This window comes from Pteronotus mesoamericanus, unplaced genomic scaffold, assembly GCF_021234165.1.
Source record: "Pteronotus mesoamericanus isolate MK-2021 breed Mesoamerican mustached bat unplaced genomic scaffold, CSHL_Meso_final contig_59, whole genome shotgun sequence".
NCBI lineage: Eukaryota > Metazoa > Chordata > Mammalia > Chiroptera > Mormoopidae > Pteronotus > Pteronotus mesoamericanus.
In genome coordinates, this window is record NW_026555206.1 from 5,227,505 (window position 1) to 5,233,227 (window position 5,723).

The 5,723-nt window shown below is 37.8% G+C and overlaps 1 pseudogene; it reads left to right on the forward strand.

Annotated features, from left to right (window-relative positions):
- The first annotated feature begins 1,212 nt into the window (after positions 1-1,212).
- LOC129076329 (28S ribosomal protein S6, mitochondrial-like) lies at positions 1,213-1,585 on the forward strand (annotated as a pseudogene).
- Positions 1,586-5,723: the final 4,138 nt, after the last annotated feature.

Consider the following 5,723-nt stretch of genomic DNA (forward strand, 5'->3'; position numbering starts at 1 on the left):
ACCCACTTGGATAGCTACAATTTTCTAAAGAGGAAAGTAATAAATGTTGGCAAAAATGAGGAGAAATTGGAACCACATTCCTTTATATTGCTAGATGGAATATAAAGTGGTGTATCCATTGTGAAAAAGTTTAGTGATTCATCGAAAAGTTAAACATAGAGTTACCATATACCCCAGCAATTCTAATCCTAGGTATACATACAAAATAATTGTAAAAAAGGCATTCAAACAAAAACTGGTAAATAGATATTCATAGTAGCACTACTATCAATAGCCAAAGGTAGAGGCAACTCAAATGTCCATCAACAGATGAACTGATGAATGGATTTTTTTAAAATTTTATTTATTTTCACAGAGAGGGGTAGGGAGAGAGGAAGAGAGGGAGAGAAACATCCATGTGTGGTTGCCTGTTGCGCATGCCCTACCGGGGAACTGGCCAGCAACCCAAGCACTTACACTGACTGGAAATCGAACCAGCAACCCTTTGGTTTGCAGGCCAGTGCTCAATCCACTGAGCCACACCTGCCTGGGCTGATGAATGGATTTTCTTTAAAGAGGTATATATATACGATGGAACCATAAAAATGAGTGCAGCGCTAATTTATGCTAAAACATGAATGAATTGCCCTAACTGGGTTTAAATTATTGTCCGGATATGCCAAGGTTGCAGTTTTGATCCCTGATCAGGACATGAATCAACAAATCAATGCATAAATAAATCAGTGCCCCTCTCTCTCTCAAAATCAATAAATTAAAAAAAAAATTGAACTGAAAATCTGTAAGTGAAAGAAGCCAATCGCAACATGTGACATATTGTATATTCCATTTATACAAAATATCTGAAATAGGTAAATTCCTAAAGAATGAAAGAGATTAGTAGCTTGCAAGAGCAGGGAATAAGGAGTGACTGCTTAATGGCTAAGAAATTTCTTCGTGGAATAATATTTTGCAACTAGGTAGAAGTGGTGGTTGCACAAATATTTTGAGTGTATAAATGCCAGAATTGTGTGCATTAAAATGACATTTATGTTCTATGAATTTTACTACATCCACCCACCCCCATCCCCACCCACACCCCACCCCCACCTCCCAACCCCTCCCCCTCACCTTGAGCAGCCTAGTAGCTTTCTGGCCTAGCTTCTTGGACGGTCTCTGCAGTCCTTGCCTCTCAGCGTCCAGGCAGCCTGCGCGGTAGGCGCCCGGTTTGGGGGCATGCCCAACTATGAGCTGGCTTTGATCCTAAAAGCCATGCAGCGACCACAGAGTGGTGCTGCTTTGTAAGGAACGATCGAAGCCCTGATGGACAGAGGCGCGATAGTGAGGAACTTGAAAAACCTGGGCGAAGGCATTCGGTTTGAGTACAGGATCTCCGCCCACAGCCAGCGGCAGAGCAGAGGGAGGATATTTTTTGGTATCTTTTTGTGCAACAACAACTGCTGAAAGCGTAATAGATCATTTGGCTCCAGGCAGTGATGCAATTAGACCTAATGTTGTAAAACACCCTCTGACCCAGGAAGTAGAGTGTGAAGGGATTGTCCTGGCCCCACCTGAAGAAAAACTGTATTCCACAAAGAAGGGGAAGTGAGAAGATTCACCAGATTTTAGCTTTGTTTTTAATTTACTCGCTCTGTAGCATCATGGATTAATAATTTATAAGCTTGACCTTTATATTAAAGTGTGTTACAGCGTGCCATTTGAGTTTTCCAGGTAGTTTTAGTTCTTAATCCCCTTTGCTGTGAGAGGTGGGGTAACAACTTGCTTGGAGCCACTTTGTAACCTATGTGGTACCAGCACATTTTTCTGGATTTTTTTAAATTAAATGTAATTTTTATTGTCAGTGAGACCTTTCTGCCCTACAACACTAACATCATTTTAAACAACAAAACTTATAAAACTCTCTTGGATTGTGAACTAGTCACTTAGACTGTATAACTATGCAAAATAAAATATCATTCAGGCTGTAAAACCATGCTGTATCATAAGAATAACTTTTGATCAGAGTAATAAACATGATTAAAAAAACAGTATCACACTCTTAAAGACTCTAATTTTTAGTCCCAAATTCATTTATTTCTGCTTCTAATTGCACTAAACCATTTTTAAAAACATAAAATATTCCGCACACACATATAATGACATATATGACTATATATAAACATTTAAATAAATATATACATATATATGTATATGTATCTCCAGTGGATTGATATTATTTCCTCCATCCTATTAAAAAAATTTTACAAGTATAGCAGGAGACACTCAGCACTTATTTTCTACAACATAAAAGAGGCACAAATATATTCATCTATCTTAATTTTCTGTGGTTCCTCAGAATCTATAAGATAGAGTTTATGCTTCTTACTATGCCTTTTAACATCCAGTCTCTGCCTTCCCTGGTGTCTTCTGCCATTGATTTATCTGTGGTTCCACTTCAGCCACACAATTCCGCTGTAATTACCTAAACATAATGGGCTGTGGTGAATTATTTGTCAAGATTTGGTTCAAGTCTTGGTTCTTTTGGGAAGGCTGGTCTATTCTATTCACATATCATGAGAGAAGATAAACTTCCACATCTCTATGTTTTTCTTTTTTTATTTTTCAAATACATTGGTCACCATTTAACCACTACCACTTTCCCCTGCCCCACTCACTCCCACCTCCTCCGCTCAATGCTTCCCCACCTTGTCTTCCTCCATGTGTCCTTCACACCTGTTCCTTGATCTGACCCTTCTCCTTCCCCTCCCTGCTACTTTCCTCCCCCCTCCCTCTCATCCCTTTTGGTTTCTTCTTTCTTTCAATGTTGCTGGTCATATTTTCCTTGCCTGCTTGCTTTGCTGATTAGGTTCCACTTATAAGTGAGATCATATGGTATTTTTCTTTCAACACCTGGCTTATTTCACTTAGCATAATGCTCTCCATTTCCATTCATGCTATCACAGAGGATTTTAGCTCCTGGTTATTCAGCGTGGTGGCTGGCAACATAAGCACCACCCAAGTGGTTGTTACAAGTGCAGAATCCTGGGTCCAACCCGTCCCACTGACTCAGACCCCGCATTTCCTCAAGTATCCCAGTGCCCACTTCTGTGTGTACACTGAAGTGGGAAGCACAGAGTGCAAATCTCTATTTTTACACTTACACCTCTATATTTTTCTCTTTACTGGCCTGCATATGTCCCCAGATCATTAAGCTCTTAGAGAATAGGGAATCTGTCTTACTTATTAATGTATCCTCACATGCACAGCTCTGGACTCACATCCCCTATGAAAAAATTTCAGAGTATTAGAGAAAGAGTAATTTCTACATTCTCCTAAGAGCTTCTCTCTCAAATTCATTAACGAAATACTTTGGGGCTTTCATGGGGAAAATGCTACAGTTTAAGCTCAGCTTTCTGAAGATTTTTATTTTCTGGATCTTCACAGCATTGTGAAGTTAATAAAGCTAACAGTAATGAAAAGCAAATAACAACAGAGGCTAGGTTTCTCCTGCTACCCCAGAGGAAAGAGTAATTTGACAGTTCAATGCTGCCTGTTTGCCAAAATACTTTGGTGGCTCATTTTTCATTATGGAAAGTAGCCCTGTGGGGACATGTCACTGTGCCTGGGTGACAGGGCATCCATGTGGGAAAGTGAAGCTCAGCATGTTTGCTCCTGGCCTTGGCAGGCAGCAAGTGACAGGAGGTGTTGGGACAATTCCCTATTCAAAGGCTCCCTCCAACCCCATCTACTGCTCAAACCTAAATAAAGACATTACTGAAACTCCTGTGCTATTCTGGGCTCAGTTCCTTCTTTCCTCCCTTCCTATTCCCTGCTTTCTTCAAATATCTATTATCCCAGTTAAAAAGATAGCTGAGGAACACAACTGCCTTCAAAAAGCACCCTGCACTGAGATAAAGAAGCTTGTAGTAAATAATTGGAACATGCTGAATTAAATACTATAATGGAGGTGGGGGAAAAGAGGTGCAAGTTAATCAGCTTTGTAGGGGATACATTAGAGTTGGGCATTTCAGCAATGGTAGAAATTCGCTTGGCAGGTGATTAAGAGAGGAGATTAAGATAGCCTTCTGTAACTTACAAAGTTGTTTGGATTCAATTTTCTGTGGTATTCTTCATACTTTTATGATGTGCACCACAACAGGAAATAGGTTTTACATCATGATTTAGTGGATATCTATAGAATTGAAACAAAAATTTCATGAAACATTTTTAATCTCATGAAGTCTTAAATTCTTGTTAATTCCATTTTTTAATATCATGTTTTTGGTTAGGGTTTTATCTCAGTGTTTGATATCAAGAGGACCCAATCTGTGACAATGGATATCCTTGTCTTGCTCTAGATCTCAAATAGCTCTCAATATTTCACCACTACATGTGATGAGTGTTATGTGTTTTATAGATTCCCTTGTCAGATTAAGAAAATCCTATTCATATTTTAGTAAGTTTTTAACATGAGTGTTAAATTTCATTAAATATTATTAAGGTGTTCATGTTTTTTTCTATATTATCTTGTTATTATCTACATTAAATTGTGGATTCTTCAAATGTTAATAACCCAGGTATTAGTAGTATAAACTTAATTTGAGCATGATATATTTTCCTACTAATATTTCCTACTTATATTTCTAGATTTGGTTTTCTATAATCTGTTTAGAACATTTTAAAATTTGTATTTTGGAAAATTCACTCTACTTAGTGTACTTTTCTATGAGTACTAACTAATGTCTAGATGCAAGTAACTAGCACCACAGTCAAAAACTAATAGGCAGCGTTCAAATTTCAATTGTTTCTTAAATGTCATTTTAACTTCTTTTATTTTTATTTTTTAATTATATTTAATAATTTATGCTATCACAGTTTCCCCAGTTTTGCTCCTTTGTCCCCAACCACCCAGCCCCCCTACTCACTCAGGCAATCCCCACACCATTTTCCATGTCCGGGTCATGTGTATATGAATATGTTCTTTGGATACTCTATTCCCTGTGCTGTACTTTACATCCCCATGACTATTCTGCAACTATCAATTTTTACTTCTTAGTCCCTTCACCATTTTCATCTCTGACCACCCCCTTCCCATCTGGCAACCATCAAAATATTCTCTGTATCTATGATCTTGTTTCTGTTCTGCTTCTTGGTTTATTTTGTTTATAGATTCAATTGTTGATAGATATGTATTTATTGCCATTTTATTGTTCATATTTTTTTTTTATTTTCTTCTTCTTAAAGAAGACCCATTAACATTGCATATAATACTGGTTTGTTGGTGATGAACTCCTTTAGCTTTTTCTTTTCTGGGAAGCTCTTTATCTGTCCTTCAAGTCTAAAAGATAGTTTTATTGGGTAGAGTAATCTTGGTTGTAGGTCCTTGCTTTTCATTGCTGAATATTTCTTGCCAGTCCTTTTTTGCCTGCACAGTTTCTGTTGAGAAATCAGCTGACAGTCTTACGGGAGTTGCCTTGAAAGTAACTAACTGTTTTTCTCCTGCTGCTTTTAACATTCTCTTTTTGTATTTAACCTTTGGCATTTTAATTATGATGTGTCTTAGAGCAGGCCTCTTTGCACCCATCATGTTTGGGACTCTCTGTGCTTCCTGGTCTTGAATGTCTACTTTTTTCATCCAATTAGGGAAGCTTCCTGTCATTATTTTTTCAAGTAGTATTCCAATTTCTTGTTATTTTCTTCTCTTTCTGGTGCTCCAGTTATGCAAATTTTAGTATGCTTGAAGTTGC